Here is a 22,122-nt window from a genome sequence, read left to right as displayed (position 1 = left end):
CTGTTTCAAATACGGCCTAATTATGTTTTACCGGCATCAGCTGTGTTGTGCCACGCCACGCCATGCATGTTCCACTTTGTGCGACTATACTTTTGCACCAATGAAAGTGTCGGGTTGGCAGTTGCGCAGAGCGCGCGCGTGTGTCGTGGTGTGTGTGTGTGTGTGTGTGTGTGTGTGTGTGTGTGTGTGTGTGTGTGTGTGTGTGTGTGTTGTGTCTATCGCTCAACCGCATGGACTGTATAGTGTAGCATCCATCCATCCCAGTGGAATGTGAGTTCTTTAAACGGTAAAGTGTGTGTCCGGTGCAGCGCTGCCATACGTTAAAGAGGAGGAGACTTTTTATCTGGGTCCCGTTTTTGAGCGTTCAAAGAAGCAATGCCAGCATCTGGTGGAGTTGTGCCATAAGAGAAAGGTAAGAAGAACCGATCATCAGTTCAAGAAGACTCAAGTAACAAAGTAACAGGTGCCTCGACTTTGACGCGACTTCGGTGACCAGTTATTGTTGATCTATATTTTTCATCCTCGGCGAAAAAGAAAAAAAAACGTTATTGGCTAAAATAACAGGCTGTAGCAGTAGCCATGGTTCAAGCTTATTTGTGTACGTTAAGAGTATCCTTGTATTCAGACTGTCATGGATGTCTTTTATCGATAGATTTTTGCATCTGACCTTTTATTGATTCTGACGTCTATATAAAATCTATACAAAAATGGCAGAATCGATTAAAAAAAACAGTTTTGATCCAAGGCTAAAGTTAAGTATCATGTTTCGATCCAATTAAGTTTCATTTATGTAGTAACATAGTAACACTTACAATCCTAACTTTAATATGTCGTCTGCAAATTAGACAAATATCTACTAACTGTACTGTGCTTTAGTCTATTACATGACACAAATTATAAGTAGACATTTAAACAGGGCACATTTAGTTTATAGCCTAATATTCGTCTTGTGCAATAGACATCCCAAATGGACGTATTCTTCACAGACATGGCATTTTTATTTGATCCATCATTATAGGCACCCCCCCCCCCCCATAAATGTTAATTACAATGTAGGCCTACTTAAATCTGACCAGAATTGTTTTAATTTGACCATATTTCAATGATGACCATTATACAACACATAACCATAGACATTTTATTTCATTGTATTATTATTCTCTCTTAGTAGGCCTATACTAAGGTTTCTATTTGCATTAGTCCAAATGTATAGGCTATACCTTAATGATTAGGCTTACATAAGACACAAACAATGGGATCTGTTGGCGGCTGGTAATTAGATGGGATTTCATTACATCTTGTTCCAAAGTCTGCTCTCATGTGCTGTGCATCCTCAATCCTCATTAACATAAAGGTAGAGTTGCAACTCCTTAGTTGGCATTCATTTTAGCGGACACTTTACTTTCACAGCCGAGCTTTCTCCTCAGACAGTAAATGTTAGCCATTTGTTTCACGTGGCTGTGAAGACTAATCTAATGTCAAGGGTTCTTCTAACTCGTACGTATTGCTCTTAACTTTAGTTGGATCATTTCTCATTTTGCTTTCCCCCGTTTGACAGTTCCCGATATCCATGAAAATCTAGAGCCGATGCTTGTGTGACAGACATGAAAGGCATCACTCGTCTAGCTGCAGATCATGCTAACCTATTCCTTGTGTCCAATGATACCTCTTGGCTGCCAGTGGGGCTGTTAGGAGTTGATGAATGAGACATTACAAGGTGTTGATTGCATGAATGATACACCCCGGGTGCCACTCACTCTTATTATGTTTGATTGTTTGTGTGCACAATATCGTAGATACTACCTCGAAGAATCTAAATGACACTGCCCTGATACACTCCCAAGTGACCCATAGTTATCACATGTATACTTTTCGTAACCGGCAACCCTGTCCCCATAGAGAAACGGGACACATTCTGTCTCACTGTTACTACATTACATTCTCATTTGTGAGCATTATGTTACACTTCAGCTATTGAGAAATAGCAGATCACCGGGTGCCGTGCTACGAGCTTGTTTGTAGGTCTGCCATTTTTTTTGAAATCCTGAAAATGAAAATCTTCTTTCAGAGCGAACGTTTTTATCTCAAAACCTTGCTTCTGGGGAGTCCATATTTTCAGATTGGGGAGTCCAGTCCAACATATTTTCGGCCGATTTCATAACATTTCTGGGGGTCCTTGACATGAAATAGTTTGAGAACCGCTGACATAAAAACATAGGTTTTTTTCAGAAAACTGTCATGATGTAGAAGACATTTGTAGAATCGTCCTCAGGGTCTTGGAGCATATCTGGACTGTTTAGGTATTAACGCTGAGAACATCCGAACAGACTGAAGATGGGAAAACTGTATCTTCTGGTAGTTCAGAGGCTAAATCTGAGTAATCTACCACTAAAGCACTCTCTGACACTTATCCTGAAATGCAACCGCCCTGCATGTCAGCGCACGTAAACCAATGCTTCATCATTGTATGCAGGCATTGACACGTACCTCATCATAGTGTGCCACTGGACAAAGAGTTAAAAGGAACAGCTATACTATACCTCGCGTTTCTCTCACGTTTCCCCATCAGTTCGGCATATCCACAGTCTGCAGTCTATACTGTAGGTCTCTTTTCATTTAAGCGCTAATGGGATTATTTCACCCACTGTACGGGTTGCTAAGGAGCCAACCGTGACATTTCAATGAGTAATCGCCACCTGAGATAATTCAGTTGTGTGTAATGGCCGTTAGTCACAGCATGGCATTTATAATTAATCTGTTTTCTAACTCTTAATCTAAATTATAGTTTAGAAGCACACAAAGGGGCAAACGACACAACAGGACTGGCCTTTTAGACAGAGCTTTATATTTCACTAATATGTACTGTAATGGGCATCATTTTCCTGTGTGTGTGTGTGTGTGTGTGTGTGTGTGTGTGTGTGTGTGTGTGTGTGTGTGTGTGTGTGTGTGTGCATGCGTGCGTGTGAGAGAGAGTCAGACAGACAGAGAGAAAGCAAGTGAGTAATAGTGAGTGAATGTCAGAGAGAGAGGTAGAGGTTGTGTGTGTGTGTGTGTGTGTGTGTGTGTGTGTGTGTGTGTGACTGTGTGTGTGTGTGTGTGTCTGTTTTGTCTTCATTCAGACCTCTACTACTGCATTGTCTGTGTGGGCCTGCCTGCTAGCTGCCTCTGCACTTTGTGTTTCACATTTTGTTGTTATAACTAAATTGTCAACCTGAATTCAGGCCTGCACGGCGCGGAATAAAAGGCACTGCCACAGTACCTAATAGATGCATCTGAGATAACTATATCTGCTGTATGGAGTGGACAAAATGTTTCTTTTTGTGTCCACCATATATACCGGTAATTCAATCATAGGACCAAAGAAAAGAATATACGGCTATCTGGCAGTTCGCTTTTTTCCATAATTCATTCATTCTTTTCATCATGCCATATACATTTTGCACAAAACAAGTCGAGAAAATATGTGTGATGATATGTTTCCATATCTGATAGGGACACTGTTTATACTGTATATATTTCTCTGTGTCTGTCAGTCAAAAGTGGAATGAAATATTTATATGTTAATAGAATATTTGAGAACGGATTCATCACATTGGAAACATCATCAGTTGTGCTGATTAGTGACTAGACAGAGTTTTGTCAGAGCAGCATTATTGGCTTAGGAATGGAACAAAAGGGGCTCCTGTTTTTTTAACATCATTATTATGGTGGTACTTGGAGAGCCAAATATTTTCTGAGGTGGTACTTCAGTATAAAAATGGTCTAATAGACTAGAATGTATGTGCAATACGGCCTGGTGTTGACATACTGTTCTCCTGCTGATCCTCACCCAGACACCCACCAAAAGGAAAGGAAAGGTACTATGTTTACCCTGCAGGGTAACTGGACTAAGCTCAAGAACTTGTTTACAGCCAGGCCCTGCTCATAGAACATTTCATGGTAGGGGTTCGATGCCTTGTCCAAGGGCACTTCAGCGGTGGTAATTGTAACGTGCCGGTCCGGGGATATACGAACTAGCGACCATCCGATATCAAGACCGCTCCGCAAACCGTTCAGCCACCGCTTTGGTCAACTGAAATCACAACCATAGCCGGGTTAAAAAAAAAAAAAAAAAGTGTATAAATGGATTGAATTATAGTGATTTCTCTTTCTTGGTGTAATGCAGTAGTTCCCAAAGTGGGACCCCCAGGGTTCCTTGAGGGAGTTCCACGGGGTCCCCAGCTAAATGATTGTTTGGAACTCTGAGTGTACAAATTTGGTTCCATTTGTACACTACTTAGAGTTAAATTAACTTTGATTTTACAATACAAATTGGGGGTCCCAGAGATAGAAATGCCATTAAATGGGGGTCCGTAGACTAATGCGTGTCAAACTGGGGGGTCCTTGAAATTAAACGGGCTGAGAATCACTGCTAGAGCCGTAAAACAATCTTCTCATATGGGGGTCCCTGGCATATCTTGTAGCTAATTAGTGTGAATTTGGGCGTCCTTGACATGAAAAAAGTTTGTCAATCAATGAATAAATGCTTGCTTGCCAGGCTCGTCCCGTTTCAGTCATCGTCAGTTTGCCATATCGCTTTTCTCAGCCAGTGAGTAGTATAGGAGACAGAACAGTGTGCGTTCTCTCTCTCTCTGTGTTTCTGCTGGTTCATTGTTTCGGACCGTTGTCCCTGAATATTGCATAACTGGTGTCTCTGTCTGGGTTCATACTGAAGATGAGACTGCTGTTCCTTCTAAGGTGACAGGGCCGCCAGTGGCTGGACAGAGTGACACAGGTAATGGAAACCTCAGGAGCCAGTACTGTCTGCTGGCAAGTTTGTCCGCTAACCCCTTTCTGTTGACCTCTCCTCTGGCCCCCATGCAGCCTCTCTCTCTCTCCCTGTCCGGCCATCTCTCTCTCTCTCTCTCTCTCTCTCTCTCTCTCTCTCTTTCTGTGTTGCCGTTGTTTAGTTATTGACTACCTGAGGCGCATGCAGGAGTACCGTACCGTATCTGAGGAAACAGAGGTGCAAAGCTTTGGTCTACGAGGTGCAGCTGTGGCACATGGACTATGAGCCGCGCACAATCAGTAGCAAGACCGAGGAGAAGACGCTCGACCTTTACGACTTCAAGGGTGAAGAGCTGTTATCAAATCTGTTTTGTTCTGTGTAATCCATCCGGAAACCATGGCGAAATCACCTATAGTGTGGACAATCACTTTATCTCAAGATTTGGACCGCTTGCGTCCCAGCTAGTCCATTAATCCAGATTTACTATGCTTTTGAACACTCTTTCCCAAAAGCAGACAATTAATACTGTATATTGATTCATGATATGTTCAAATTTGCAGTAAATTATTCTGAACTTCTTTTTTTAACTTAAGATAAAAATGAATGAATTCTTATGAATTTGTCATGGGTAAGGTACATTTTATTTCTAAAGCGCCTTTCAAAACAGATGTCACAAGGTGCTGTACAATAAATGAAGTGAAATAAAACAAGAGCATCACATAGATCAACAATACAACGACAACACAATGCAGTACATTAGAGTAGTGATAAAATATAGAAACGTGCAGTACAGTACATAGATAGACAGTATTACAAACCAAAGTGCTTGCGAAACAAAGTTTTTAGCAGCTTTTTGAAGGTATCGACAGAATCATTCCATAGGGTAGGGCTACAACCGCAAATCGCCTTTAGTTCTTATAATCTTGTTTTAGGAACTTTAAGAAAGTCTTTACCTGAAGACCTCGGTGTTCTCACATTTGCTTTGGGGGATAGCAGTTCAGTTATGTACATAGGAGACAGCCCATGCGGAGTCAGCTTTAAAAGTGATTAATACAATTTTAAAAACAATTCTGCAGTCAATTGTAAATGCCAATGTAAAGCAGCAAGCACAGTGAGACCTTCTAAAAGTGTTTGTTAAAAGTCTGGCAGCTGCATTCTACACCAACTGGTGGCGGTGTGTTGAGGAGTGACTGAGGGTAGTGAATAAATAATAATGAGTACTCTCAATACATTAAAAGAAACAACATAAAATAAAGTGCAGCATACTAATGCACAGTCAATGACATGCATAAGATCTGGTCATCCCAGCTTAGTAGGATGTTAAAAGTTATGATATAACATAACATAATATGATATTTAGGACGACCGTTGAGCCGATTCTACTATATGGCTCTGAGACATGGACACTTTCAAAGAAACTAGAGAAACGGTTGGATGGCACTTTGTAAGGCCTTCTAATGAGAGCGCAAAATCTGTCTTGGAAGAGCCACCCATCGACTAATCTAATATACGGCAACCTTCCCCGTGTTTCTTCACTAGTCCGATCCAGAAGAACACTGTTTGCCGGCCTCTGCTACAGAGCTGACAATGAGGTTATATTTTCCCTTCTTCTCTGGAGTCCTGCCTGAAAGCAGACCAGAGGTAGAAAACTGTCGTTCCCTGATGCCATCGCTATAGGGACACATGCATCAGTAAGCATGGAACTGCATGGGGATGGCAATGAAGGACCGGAAAGTCTGGCGTGGCATTGTGAAATCCATGATCTCGACCGGGGTCGAAAAATGATGATGATGAATGCACAGTCACACTACTATACTGTATATCCTAGATGCGTCTTACAGTAATTAATGATGGAACTGGGCGGAATAAATGGCTCCCTATTGGGTGACTGCAGAAAGTCTTGGCCTACACAAATGTGACTACATTTGACTTTTTTTGTAGAATTTTCGTTTTTTTTTCATGTCATGTGAAAGCAGGGAATCATAGCTTCAACTTGACATATTGGTTGTTCAGTTTGACTCACCAGCTTTGGCGATATGGCTTATAGAGTGATGTCTTGCAGGAGAAACAGCGAGTTGAGAAAACAGGCTTGAAAAGGTTCACTTCTGTGGACCCTAACATTTACACCTAGCTACATGTTGAAGCATTTTTTATTTCATATTTACATGTCCATTTCAGCTCTGACACTTATCTCACCTTTATTTGTAGTTGTTACGTCCCCACCAAAGACGTCCAGGTGTTATTTTGTGCAAAAGTGCATTATTGGCTATTTCCCCTAATGTAAGCCCTCAATGGGGTTTTTGTGCTAATTCGCTTATTTCCATCGAAATAAGTAGTAAAGTGTGCCGCTTGGGATACTATTTACATTATGATGAGAGGATTTTTCCCCCTTCTTTTGAGCGATGGAAATAAGAAAATTAGCACAACACCCCAATGCCCCATTCAATTCAATTCAATTTGGGCTTATATTAGGGGAAATAGCCAGTAATGCACTTTTGCGCAAAATAACGTCTGGACCTCTTTGGTGGGGGACGTAACGACTACAAATAAAAGGTAAGAAAACCTTCTATGCATGGAATTCTCCTTTAAGCTCATCGCCATTATTTGACAATTCTCCACCGAGGACTGATTACGCAACGGCACAGCTACAGCTATAGGGGCCTCACAGAAGAAGTTGTCTCATCGAAGTACACAGTGACAATTGAAAGTAGATCGCCCCGACGGGCCTATACACTTGAGCAGCTGAAAGGGGCTGGAAGTGTGCACGCTGTTCTGTAAACCAAGCCATGTGCTCAGCCAGGCTTGCTAAGGCACTGTTGTCCAGATTGATGGCAGTCTGACGTCGAGAGAGCAAGCTGTGCAGACTGTGTTGCGACTTGGGTTAGTTTTTCCATTGCCATCTCCGTCGCCCATATATATCTACACTAGTGCATGAGAGCATCCATGGGAACCAATTAGAACACTTTAAGCGCCATGTAATTAGTTGGCCATGGGGTCGCTCAGGGGCCAGCTGCTGGGCTTCTGTATTACTCGGTCCACTCGGCTACACAGTTGATTTAGTCGACTAAAATGCATTTAGTCGACTAAAATGCATTTAGTCGACTAAAATGCATTTAGGCGACGGCCTTGATGCCGTTGTAATGACTGTTTGCAGCGCGTTGTGAGCTTGTAGATCGGCTGTTTTCAGCATGCAACTAATTGTAAAATGACATATACTGGATCTCTTGTTCACTATATAGTCCCTTCCTAACATTTTAGTCTATAGTTTTTATTTGTTGACGAAATTGTCAGTATATTTAGTCTCAGTTTTAGTCATCATAGCTCAGTTTTCATTTAGTTTCCATTTAGTTTTGTCGTAGTTTTTAGTCGAGGAAAACAACACTATACTCGTGAGTCGTGAGCCACTATGTGTACTGTATGTGTGGAGGTCAGTTTCCTGAAATATCAACATCTGAATCTACCATCTGAATGTTGAAATATAATAACAATAGTAATTGTTTTCTTTATTAGATATAGTGGAGGAAACTGAAATCGTATAAGAGATCGGAGACATGGTTGTCAGACATGGGGAAATGTAACATTTAAGGTTTAAGTGACGGACGCGGGACTTGGGTCCTCAATCGCAGCTCACGAGGAGGATGTCGGGATGCACTGACTAACTGGATGAGCCTGTTGAAATATAACTTTGATGTAAAGCAGGGGTTGGAAGTGGGACGGTTCTTTGTGTGTGTTTAACTGTGAGTTACTGGACCAGAACTAAACCAGGGCGACGTCTCTCACACTGTTCTCTCTAAAGAGTCACGCTCAGACGTTTACATTTGTTTTCTGTCGTTCCATCCTTTTTTAGTTTCGTTCTGATACCAAAAGGGGCCGTGTGTTACCGTTATATTTCAGGTATGTACTTTATTCTATTCTGACGGCAGCTTCTTCTTTTGACTGAATTTGTGAAATGTTGCAGCGCTTTTTGTCATATTACACAACCTTTTTTCTGATTTTACATTATATTATTATGATATATAACATTAACGTAGGCCAGCGTGACTAGATTTCCCACATTGGAAAGAGTCCATACATTGTTTGTTATAGCTTACTTAGTCTGTCTGTCTGTCTGCCATTTGAGATGCTATAGTGTTGGTACTCGGTCTGTACGCATAAATTATTTGGATACATTTGACTTGGAACTCAAATCTAATCACAAATGTTGAACGGGTTTCTGTATTGTGAGATGAGCATTGAGCATGATGGATGCACCTGACAAACAAGACATCCTATGGGGAATAGCATGCGTTATCATGATAAATGTGTTGTTGTTGAATCGGCATGGTAAGTGTTATAAGGACTCGTGTGGCAGATTGATATTATCTCTGCGATGGTGTTTTTCCTAACACAATGTGCCTACAAGCAAGTTAGATTGGTCAGCAATGTATTGTGATAATATAGTAAAAGAACAGACATTTTATATTCTGATATGTAATTATCTGTTTATTGGCTTGCAACACATTTTGCCTAATAAGTACTGTTTTCATCTCATTTGCTGGCTCTTTTGTGGTGTCTTGCAATGTCTTGAATTATTGTGTCTTGAGGTGTGCTCTCTGAGGTTGTCAGACAGGGACCTATTAGTCACTCTACTGTTTTGTTCTGAGAGTTCGAAGCAGAAAGACTAAGCAAAAAGTCTCTGAATTGAAATCAATTTAGAATTTGCAATAGAATCTGTACGTATTGCTTTTTACATTAGTGCTCTGTGTGTGTGTGTGTGGGGCGGGGGGGTCTGTTTTGTCTTCATTCAGACCTCATCTACTGCATTGTCTGTGTGGGCCTGCCTGCTAGCTGCCTCTGCACTTTTAGTGTTTCACATTTTCATGTCAAGGACCTCCAAATTGATGAACTATATTTGGCCGTATAGACGCCCATCTGAAAAAATGAAAATGGTGACCCCCTTATAAGACTTTGCGAATGTTCTTCGCACATTTTGAAAATCACCGACCTCACGTCGTGAGCTCATATAGACGACGTTCATTTAGCTGGTTAAAATGGTTAAACTGTTAACTCATTTCGCTGCGTATATATACACACCCCCTGGAACGCCCTCAAGGTCGGACCCCACTTTGAGAACCACTAGTGTACCTACCTACATGCCTTTTTCCCCCCATTTATTTCATTTCCCTTTTCACAATCTGCCATTTGACTGACTGTTGAATACCAGACTAATACCTGCTTTTACTGACTGATTGCTGACTGGGCTTCTCCCACATGGTCCTGTTCTGGTATACCAGGGACGTGCACATATAGACATACAAGGGGGCTGGCTTCACAGCCCCCTGCCCTTTTACCCGTCTGTAAAACAACTGTCCTCTCTCATGCAGCATTTACTGACGGTGAAAGAAATGCAAAATGCCGGAATAAGGCAGCATTCAGGAGAATATAGCTTTTTTTCCCGAAGTCTCCTGAACTTGAACAGAGTATTTTTGCGTTGAACAAATTTGTCATATATACACCGCATCTCCAGTAGATAGATACAGAGTGCTGGGTTGCCCCCTGAAAATAGTTGATCTAGAAGCTCTCAACGCGTCGCAGCGTGACGCGTTGTGAGCTTGTAGATCTGCTATGTTCGCTATTTTTTACGGGATTTCTAACACTCTAATGAATTGCATTTTAATGAATTGCATTTTTATAGCGCTTTTCCAAGTGCTCAAAGCGCTTTACAATGGTTCATTCATTCATACATTGGGAGGTGAAGCGGCGAACAGTCGACGCCAGCGTCCTCACTTCCCACCCCCAATCCAACTCTCTGCACGTCCCTGTCTGGTACTGGTTGATTCTGACTTTTGTAGCACTGGGTCAGAAATAAACAATTGCAGTTTAGTTATGTGATATTAATTAACTAAAACCTGCTAGAGCGCCACCATGAGGCCTATTTGAAAAAAAATACATGTGTCTTCTATCTATATTGCCTATTGGGATGCGCATGCAAAGTTCCGTACTGATCGGTCGGTCCAGGCATGTGATGTGTCTGAGATTAGCTGTCCACAGACCCACAAACAACATTGTCTTTGCCTGCTGACCCGTTGGCCTGGCAAAAAACAATGACTCAGAGTGACACATTGCCATCATTTTACTTAGAGATTTGTGATGAGAAAGCCACAAGTTTACACATCAACCACATGCAGCTCTTGACGTACACCTATAAGGCAGACATGGACATGGCCAGGGGTTCTTTATTATTGCCATACTGACACATGGCGTCAGACAGACAGGCAGGCAGGCAGGCAGGCAGGCAGGCAGGCAGGCTGGCAGGCAGGCTGGCAGGCAGGCAGGCAGGCAGGCAGACAGACAGACAGACAGACAGGCAGGCAGGCAGACAGACAGACAGACAGACAGACAGACAGACAGACAGACAGACAGACACGCATTACAAACAAGGACCTTCAGTCTTGCTCTAGTAGTAATGTATGGTTACCATGCAAACTGGTATCATCGTTGCAAAAAACAGTATTTTATATTATATGTAACTATTTTCATAGTCAATTGAAACTATGAAAATGTAAGCATGAAGCTTGCATAGAACAGTACAGTACAGTACAGTGAAGAAAATCTAATATCAAAATTTGATAAATTAACAACTAACTGTAGGAGAAAAGACAGCCAATCCAGTCTAAAGGTCTTTTGAAATGACCCTCCCCCGCTCCCCGCGGCCCTAAATGAGACATTATACAGATACACATGAGAACGGCACTGAGTAGTGACACTGACTAAACCTGGACTAACTTGTGTGTGGGAACAGTCCTTAAATTTGTTTAAACATTGGTGAACTCATTGCTTTGTGGAAAATAAATGGCCCATAATGAAAACAACCTAACCTAGATTGTACACTTTTAACGTGGAAGAAAATGTAGGCCGAGTTCAGGCTTTGGTTGTAGTTGGTAAACATTAAACGCATAAACCGATTTAGAACGTCCTAAAGCAGTACCGTCATTTCCGGACTATAAAGCGCACCTGGATATAAACCGCACCGGCTAAATTTAGGGGAAAAAAACTAATGTGTACATGATATAAGCCTATACAAGCCGCACTGAACTATAAGCCGCAGGTGGCCATAGAGATAGAATTAGAAGGTCCCCTAGTGGCCGTTGGCTGTAAAAATCCATAGATTGGCCGCAGGGTTCAACTTCAAAGCGTGGGGAAAAAAGTAGCGGCTTATAGTCCGGAAATTACGGTAGTTCTCAAACAGGCTCATCAGGACACCCCTCTAAATAACGTTTTCATCTGCGGCACCCCTGAATTACTTTGTTCATTCAAAAAGGGGAACCCACTTTTGGTGTTTCAAGCATTATGTTATACTTTAGCTGTTGAAAAAGAGCAGATCTACAAGCTCATGGCGTGCTACGAGCTTGAGATTTTGAATCGTGAAAATGTGCTGCAAATCTTTGAATACATATTCTTTCAGAGCAAACGTTTTTAACTCTATAACGTTGCTTCTGGGGGGGGTCCGTGGAACAACATATTTTGGGATGGAGGTCGGTGGCCAATTACATATCATTTTTGGGGTCCTTGACATGAAATATTGAGCACCACTGATTTCAGAAAACTGTCAGAATTTAGAAGACATTTTTCTAATTTCGACGTTAGGCCTAAATAGCTAACCTTACATATATTACGATATATAAATTATGTAAATCCCCCCCCCCCCCTAAGATACAGTATGATGTTGTGAAGAATATTTGAGAAAACATCTGTTTCCATTTATAGGACAGACCGAAAATAACTTTATGCTTGAAACGTTTAACCACTGGAACCCCAGCATCCCTATTCTGGGGGAAATATTTGGCAACAATTGGTGATCTACAAGCTCACAACGCGTCACAACATGGCGCGGTGTGAGCTTGTAGATCTGCTAGTTTTGGCAAAGAGATGTGGTGTAGTACAGTGCCACTCAGGTCCATTTTAGCTGGTGTTTATACTGACGTGATATTGATATACATTCCAAATATTGTCAAAGTGTTCTGAGGCACCCCTGGACTTGTGCGCCTGTCCTAAACCAATTTAATGGCAGGAAATCGTATTTTTAAGTGTTTAGGCCATAAAAAAAAAAGGAAATTCACAATGAAATAAAATAGGTCCCTGGTAGCTCGGTCAGATAGTGAGCAAACCATGCATGCATAAACCCAATTGAATCTGGCTCATGAACTATATGTTTCATGTTGTCCCATTCATTTACCCATCTTAACTATTAATTAGGAACAGTGACTGCTGTGTGAGCTATTTAGTATATTTCAGTATTCTTCTATATTTAATGCATTTATTATTTAGTTTGCTTTGCTTAATTCGTTGAGCCATCATTTCTGTTACAGCTAATGCTTTTATTTTGAAGGTGATGGGCAATTCTGGGGCCACAGCTGAGTCTACTTAATCAAGTGAGCATTGATTGAAATATTTTGCAAAATCACAGTACATTTCAAGCACAAACTCAATACAAAGACTGTTAACTGTGAGTGGACGACCCAATTAAGCATTACACTTGCTTACTTGTTCAATTCATCATCTTGTTCATTCAGCACACACAGGTAGTCGGTGAGCACCGGGAGCGTTCATGGGTTTTTTACCAGCAGGTCAGGGAGAGCCCAGCACTTTTTTTTTTTTTTTTTAAGATATATTTTTACGCCTTTTATTGTTTTTTTAAGGGACAGACAGTAGGGCTGACAGGAAATGGGAGAGGGATGGGGGGAAGACATGCAGTAAAGACCGTGTCGTGCTCGGGAGTCGAACCCGCGGCCACACTGCGACTGGATTACCAGTCGGGTGCCCAGACAGACGGTTACGCCACCGCCTGGGCCAAGAGCCCAGCACTTTGACATCTTTGGCTGTATGTCATGTCTGGAGAAGCCGAAATGAAACACCATCAAATGTTGCTGCCTGACTGGACAATGGCCTCATTCCCTATATATACACACACACTGTGTAAGATTTGCTGCCCGGTGCCTTTAGTGGCTTTTTGAATTTGTATTGTTTCATGGTGTGAATTAGCCACTATACAACTGCCGTTACAGCACCTGTCCTGTAGCCAATACAATACACTATTGTGTGATCATTTCGTGAAAATCTTTGCTTCTGCGAGGTCACTGGAACAACATGTCTTCTTCTGGGAGGTCACTGGAACAATTCATATCTTCAGATTGGGGTCAATTATATATAACGTTTGGGGGTCCTTGACATGAAATAGTTAGAGAACCAACCATTGATATATATATAGAAACATAGACTTTTCAGAAAACTGTCATGATTTAGAACACATTTGTAGAATCGTCCTCAGGTCTAAAATGTGTTGGGGCAGTGTTTCTCTCAGTGACCAAAAGTCACAAAGCTGTTCTGACACGGGTCAGGTGCAGACCAAGAGCAACTTTGATTAAAAAAAAACGAAGAAAAAAACCCCCCACTATAATACATACAAAATCTCCACGTCTTCCTCACTCAGGTATTGTGTGCAATATGCACACACTGTAACGCTTAGATATGAACAGTAAAGAATCAATTTGCACTAATGAAACTGGACTGAGACATGACGCTATAGCGGGCCCTCAGAAGCTGCCAGGTGTTCCTTACCCCACCAAACGTGCCAATAAAGTGGTTTGACGTTTGAACCACTTCCTAGAATCCATTAATTAGGGTTAGGAGGATACCAATTGCAAGGGTAACGGCATCTGAATGGGTTGATATCGTGTTACAGATACGTCTGTAAAACGTGAATTTGCATTAGAGAAGTGATACTGAACGAAATAAACAAGACAAAGGGGTTGAGTTCACGATGATGTATGACTTTTCAAATTTAACGGTCGTTAGCGTGAATTCCTTCTTTAATGAGCTAAAAAAAACAACCCCTGAATCAATAACTTCCTTCGGGGAAACGTGTCGTGTGAATGTTCAGATCGGTTTGGGGTTTGACGGTTTTTCCCCTCGTTGCAGTTTCTAAAACAGCAGTAAAACGAGAGAAACCTAGGTTGGCCCACTCCTCCGTCTGTCTAGTGTCCGGTCCGTCTGTCTGTCTGTCTGTCTGTCTGGCCTCGGGGGCCAGGTGCAGGCCATGAGATAGATTGGCTTACACTCTGTGATTCACCTAGTTCCTGGACAGGGTAGATAGAGCCGTTACTTATTAACGGCCTCCGGATCTCTTTCCTTTCTTTAGTTTGGCTGTGCAAACAAACACAGAGACTATAGTCTAAAAAAAAGGGCCATGATTTATGGGTGTAATTCGAACAGATGTCATGATGCTGTATTTGCTGCAACCTGTTTTTATTTTTTATTTTATGTGCTATAGCAAAAAAGTATGATTCTTGAGAACATGCTTGATTGTGTTTACAGTCTGGTGCAGTTAAAAGTAGAGTAAGTGATTTCACTTAATTCAAATATCACTTTATTTTTTTGGTTTTGTTGTGATAATCCTCTCTACTATAGAGTGTGCTGACCATATAAGGAGTTCCTCCCCCTGTCCCCAGTTAACACCTGGGGGTCAAAAAAAACCTTAGGTTTCGTTTTTGACTCTCTATCCTGATTGGACGAAGGCTTATAGGTCCCACAGCCAAAAATGAAACCTATGGTTTTTTGAGTGAAATCACTTACTCTACATTTATGGGAATCGTGAAAATCAATCATGAGACATACGTGTGTAATTGTTTAGGTGATGATACAAATTTGCACCCTAAGCAATTACCTTTTTAGACCGGTTGTAAACATATACGTCTTTTTTACCTTTCAATCCGGGACAGAATCATCTGTCACATTAGTTGTTATAGCAACATATTACAAAAGGAATAGTAATAATTTGGAATACAAATTTGACGTTTTTTTTTCAGAAAACATAATTTAGAAAGGCGGTTTTAGAATCGGCCACAGATCTAAGTCAGGCTTTGTCTCACCCTTACAAAACTGCCATTTCCAATTCCACTTTCTTACACGTAACCCATTCTGGACAGGAACTCCCTCTTGGTGTTTTTAAGCATTATGTCATACTTTAGCTATTGAAAAATAGCAGATCTACAAGCTCACAGCGCGGCACCGAGTCACATTAGTCGACGAGCTTGTATAGGTCTGAAAAAGAAATCGTGAAAATGTGGTGCAAATCTTTGAATGTATATGTTCTTTCAGAGCGAACGTTTTTATTTTATATATTTTTTTATGGAGGGACAGACAGTAGGCTGACAGGAAATGGGGAGAGAGATGGGGGGGGGGGAGACATGCAGTGAAGGCCGTCGGGATCGGGAGTCGAACCCGCGGGCACACTGCCAGACTATGGATTATACCAGCCAAGGTGCCTGGACCGCTGTGCCACGGCCCCAGGCCGGAGCGAATGTTTTTAACTAAAATCTTTGCTTCTTTTCAGATGTGGGTTCTGCGGCCAAATACATATATTTATTGGGGGTCCTTGACATGAAAATGTATGTTAGGGTTTTCCAGAAAACTGTCAGGATTTGGAAGACATTAAATGTAGAATCGTCTAAATGGGTAAGCCATGTGGGTCGTCATCACTAGATGTCCTGGGGTGCATACTTAGTTTAGACTAGTCATTGGTTAGACATGGGTTAAGGTTAGGTTTAGGTGTGCTGCCCCGTGGGAGGTTAGGTTTAGGGTGAGGGTTTGAGATAGGTTGTAGTTGTATGACTAATGGCTGGTCTAACCAATGACTAGTCTAAACCAAAAACTGTCTAAACTAAGTACTGCACCCGATGGCCTCAGTGTCTCAATGCATTGAGAGTACACAAGCTTTCACATGCAACCATTTCCATCCTTCTACGACGAACCATTCAGAAGTTATGTAGGCCTATGACAATATTAAAATGTCAGGAAGGGACTAGTGGACGAGAGTATCCAGTATAAGTCATTTTACACTTGGCTGCGTGCTGAAAATAGCCGAGCTGCGGCGCGGTGTGAGCTTGTAGATCGGCTATTTTCAGCAAGTGTTGAATCAGTCATTATGACGGCATCAAGGCCCGCCAAAATACATTCTAGTCGGCTAAATCAACTGTAGATTTTGTTGACTAAACACTCATTGGGCTACATTTGGCCATATATAGCCACTTGTGCTGACCTCATCACATTTGTGTATAGAGTGTTTTTTATGCAAAACTTAACTAATGCTTGGAATGGATTCAGCATCATGAAAACCCTCTATAGTTTGACATGTCGCATGCTACTTAAAAAGGAAATCTATAAAATATTTGCCTTATATAGGATGTCTATGGTTTGCTATAGGCTACTGTACCGGCCATTTTCAACACTTTCCCCTCAGACAATTCCAGGCAACCTTTTTTTTCTTCTGTTATTCTGGATTTATTGAAGATACAAAATCAGTTGAGTTTGGGGTTTTTTTTTGCAATTAGTTTGAGGTTGATCGTGAAAATGAGTTAATAGCACAGGCAGACTCTTCACATATACTAGAGCATGTCTGAAATAAGTGTCAGAGCTGAAATCGACATGTAAGTAAATATGAAATAAATGCTTAAACATGTAGCTAGGTGTAGGCCTGGGCAGTGGCTCAGCGGTCCCGGCACCTTGGCTTTGTAATCCATAGTCTGGCAGTGTGCCCGCGGGTTCGACTCCCGATCCCGACGGCCCGTACTGCATGTCTTCCCCCCCCCCCATCTCTCTCCACATTTCCTGTCAGCCTACTGTCTGTCCCTCCATAAAAAAAATCACACCCGTGTGAACTGAGTGGTAAAAAAAAAATCACACCCGTGTGTGCAAAGGTTACGCGACACATGAGCTTGTAGATCGGCTATTTTCACCAAGTGTAAAATCTGGCATCAAGGCCCACCAAAACACATTTCAGTCGACTAAATCATCTGTGGATTTAGTCGACTGAAATCTCATGACATCAAGTCGACTAACACTTAACACATTCCAGGTGACTGAAATGTGACTAAAACTAAGTGAAAACACGTGGACAATAATTAAACTAACTAACTAACTAACTGCGCAACCGAAACCTCTACAAAACCCTTTAACACCCCCAAGCACGGGGAAATTGGGCCAAACTTTCGACAAAGCTGGATTCGAACCCTCAACCTCTGCGGTACCAGTGTTGATTTCGTCGACTAAAACTATAAGACGGAAAATGTTCGTCGACTACCTTTTTCCACCGACGAAAACTAAATGGAAACTAAATTAAAACGAAGCTATGATGACTAAAACTAAGACTAAAATATACTGACAATTTTCGTCAAATAAAAACTAGACTACGCTGTGACGCGTTGTGGGCTTGTAGATCTGCTATTTTCAGCAAGTGAAACGTACAACATACAAACATACGACGGCATCAAGGCACCGCCAAAATACATTTTGTTCGACTAAATCAACTGTGTAGATTTAGTAGACTAAAATCTTCTGATATTTAGTCGACTAAAACTAGACTAACCCTAAGACATCCCAGGTGACTAAAATGTGACTAAAACTAAATGAAAACTATTCGAAAGACTATGACTAAAACTAAAATCAAAAGTTGCTGCCAAAAACAACACGGTACCGTGGTGGGCAGGCACTTTACCACCAATAATTGTCCTTCTTGACCTTGACCCTTGACCACCAACTATGTCAGAGATTGTGCTAGATAGATGGGTGCGCGGTCGGTAGCGCTGTCACCTCACAGTCAGAAGGTCCTGGGTTCGATTCCCGCTGGGGGCGCAGTGGGCGTGTTCACCTCCGTGTCATCAGTGCCCATACCCGAGGTGGGGTTGGCAAAAGGGCCTTTCTGTGTGGAGTTTGCATGTTCTCCCCGTGTCCCCTATAGGGTATAGGTACCCTCACATGTTCTCCCCGTGTCCCCTATAGGGTAGGTACCCTCACATGTTCTCCCCGTGTCCCCTAGTGTAGGTACCCTCACATGTTCTCCCCGTGTCCCCTAGGGTAGGTACTCTCACATGTTCTCCCCGTGTCCCCTATAGGGTAGGTACCCTCACATGTTCTCCCCGTGTCCCCTAGGGTAGGTACCCTCACATGTTCTCCCCGTGTCCCCTATAGGGTAGGTACCCTATGTTCTCCCGTGTCCCCTAGGGTAGGTACCCTATTTTCTCCCGTGGGTCCTAGGGTAGGTACCCTCACATGTTCTCCCCGTGTGTCCTAGGGTAGGCACCCTCACATGTTCTCCCCGTGCCCCCTAGGGTAGGTACCCTATTTTCTCCCGTGGGTCCTAGGGTAGGCACCCTCACATGTTCTCCCCGTGTCCCCTAGGGTAGGTACCTATGTTCTCCCGTGTGTCCCCTATAGGGTAGGCACCCTCACATGTTCTCCCCGTGTGTCCTAGGGTAGGCACCCTCACATGTTCTCTCCGTGTCCCCTAGGGTAGGTACCCTCACATGTTCTCCCCGTGTCCCCTAGGGTAGGCACCCTCGCAAAAAAAACATGCAATAATCCTGGTGTCTATACTGCCTCCCACTGGCCAGGGAAAGGAACCGGCTATGTCACGTCACGTCACGTCCGGGGAAACCTGGGTGAAAAGAACTCCTTGGACTCCTTCTCATGCATAGAAGGAAGCATGAGGTCAGTCTGTTTTGCTCTCCCCAGATGGGGAGTGGAGGGCCCAGGATTACATTATATATTATATATATATATATATATATATATATATATATATATATATATATATATATGCTGATCCACAAAGTCGAGTCTGTGGTCTAAACGTGACTGTACATACGTGTGCATAAATGCAGACAAACAGACTCATTACAATACTTTGGCATGCAATTTGCAGTGTGTATAGGTAGAGGGAGAACACTCGCTCACCACTGCAGATCGAGGCCTGACCCAAGTTACGGCCAGCTGCGGCTCTCCAATGAACATTTTGTTTGCGGGTGGGCATCCGGGTAAACATGCAAACTTACACACATAAGTTGGCGGGGCTAGTGGGCTTAGCCTTAGCTCATGACCTACTCGTATCATTACAACAAAGACAATATGTAAAGAAGAATGTTCACTTATGATATATATCACATAGCCGCATTCGCGACTTGCACAAATCACAATCATTGCGCTCGTTTTCTGTTAATTTGCTTCAATGCTTTTAAACCCGTTCTAGGCCGGGGAACCCCTTTTGGTGTTGTCAAGCATTATTCTTATACTTTAGCTGTTGAAAAATAGCAGATCTACAAGCTCTGAGTGCCGCGCTGCGAGCTTGTAGGTCTGCTATTTTTGAAAAATCGTGAAAATGTGGCCCAAATGTTTGAATATATAATATGTCAGGATTTTGAAGGCATTTGTATAGAATCGAAATGGGTTAATTGCTTCAATGCTCATAACCACTCATAATAATGAGTGTCATCAGCGAGTACTGTATCAGCAGCCGTGGCAGGAGACCAACAAGGCTTCTATTTTGTTTAATATTTTGTGTTCATGGTTGTTTGAAACATGGATGCTTAGCTTACTTACTTACACTGTGCCATTACTATCAGCAATGACATGAGATGGGTGTGCTACAGTATGTCGAAATTTGTGAACATCAAATTAAAAATGCAATGTTTTGTCCAGTAAATATCAGGTTTTGACAGGTAAGACTTAACCCATTTACACCTGAGATCGATTCTACAGATCGCCTTCTAAATCCTGACAGTTTTTTTGAAAAACCTCATGTTTCTATGTCAGTGGTTCTCAAACATTTTCATGTCAAGGACCCCCAGCAATGATATGTAATTGGCCGCCGACCCCCATCTATAAATATGTTGTTCCAGGGACCTTCCAGAAGCAAACATTTGAGTTAAAAACCGTTTGCTCTGAAAGAATATATTCAAAGTTTTCAAACACTGGGGCCACATTTTCACGATTTTTCAAAAATAGCAGACCTACAAGCTCGTAGCGCGGCACTCGGTGCCACCCTATGAGCTTGCAGATCTGCTACTTTTTCAATAGCTAAAGTACAACATAATGCTTGAAACAGCAAAATGGGTTAAGCTGGTTTGTGTTTACCCCCATTTAACATGTTTGTGCATTACAGAAAGTCTGGTATAGGTAAACATAACCAAAACATTGACCGTGTCTTATTTTATTGGCACCTCCAAGGAAATCCTAGTCGAGACTCGACTCATAATTGTCACGTCCTTCTCGGCCTCTGAAGTTTAATATATTAACCCATTCTGACCTGAGATCAGATTCTAAAAAATGTCTTCTACATCCTGACAGTTTTCATTCTGACCTGAGATCAGATTCTAAAAATGTCTTCTATGTCAGTCGCTCTTCGAAAAATAGCAGACCTACAAGCTCGTAGCGCGCCACTCGGTGGCGCGCTACGAGCTTGTAGATCTGCTATTTTATAGCTAAAGCACGACATGACGCTAACACCCAAAATGGGTTCTCGCCCAAAACGGGTTAATATCGTGCTTCGTGTTCACGCTCTCCATTTCATTACACTCTCCTATACCTGAACGCTCTGCTCGTCAAATTGAGCATCCTTCACCTGACGCCACCCCACACGGTCAACAGCACACTAGGGACTTTAGGGAGGAAATATTAAACGGTAAAAGGTGCTAACTCCCTATTTGCTGGCGCGCCTACCTATCAGTGTAAGTTAATCCCAGGCAATCACTTATCAGCTGGCGCTGACAGACAGTGACCGTGTCAGAGGGACTGGTAAGAGGAGCTGGTGGTGTCACGCAGCGCAATGTTCTTGGACAGCTACAGGCGATGGAGACCACGTTCCCCTCAGCAGCACTATACCCCCCCACCCTCAACACACACACACACACACACACACACACACACAGGCACACACACGCACGCACGCGAAGAAAGTGAAGAAATGTGTGTGAAGATAACGACGTTCTTTGTTGTGTAACAAGAATATGTGTTTTTTTGTTTTTGCTTTTTTTTCTCCTCTCCTTCTTCTTTTTTAGATTCTTTAGCGAGAGAGCCTGAATCTAAAGGACGGCATTGTGGGGTCGGACGAATCAAACCACTTTGGTCACGTGGGGTGTAAGTATATAGCAGCATTGGCCTCAAGGGGCCGCTATAGTGGAGCTTTTTTAGACTCTTTTTGCTTTCTTTCTCTTTGAAACTATAGTGGTAAAACATGGGGTCCCTGAGCAGCAGGCCCCACAAACACATACTGTGTATAACAGCGACGAGAATCTCTAATCTGTTGATGGGAGAGTTTCCCTGGCTGTTAAAATATTCACCTGTACCAAAGACTAGCCAACTAACTGTACAACATGAGATAGCTACTAAGCCATGCAATGTCCTTATGTTAGACAGTATGTAACACTATTAGCCCCATATTAGATCCCAGATATGATGTGCACACTTGTTTTGTAGGTCAGTCACTTGAAGGGAAAAGATACTTTACTATATTTAATTGGACGCGTTGATAAATAATGCATGAT

General features: G+C 42.3%; 1 protein-coding gene across 3 annotated transcripts in view; it reads left to right on the top strand.

Moving 5' to 3' along the window:
• Positions 1-232: 232 nt before the first annotated feature.
• LOC308326778 (sodium/calcium exchanger 2-like) overlaps positions 233-22,122 on the top strand; it is a 58,851-nt gene continuing 36,961 nt past the window's right edge. For 2 of the 3 annotated variants that reach the window (XM_080779805.1, XM_080779803.1), the window contains exon 1: positions 21,636-21,715. The gene's annotated coding sequence lies outside the window, so the exon portion shown is untranslated. Of the gene's footprint in view, positions 413-21,635; positions 21,716-22,122 lie in introns of those variants that run through there. The other variant, XM_080779804.1, reaches the window with a different exon arrangement.

This window comes from Protomyctophum bolini (genome assembly GCF_963924005.1).
Source record: "Protomyctophum bolini genome assembly, chromosome: 13".
Taxonomy (NCBI): Eukaryota; Metazoa; Chordata; class Actinopteri; order Myctophiformes; family Myctophidae; genus Protomyctophum; species Protomyctophum bolini.
The sequence above is the reverse complement of the archived record's forward strand: the minus strand, read 5'-3'. Positions and strand labels throughout refer to the sequence as shown.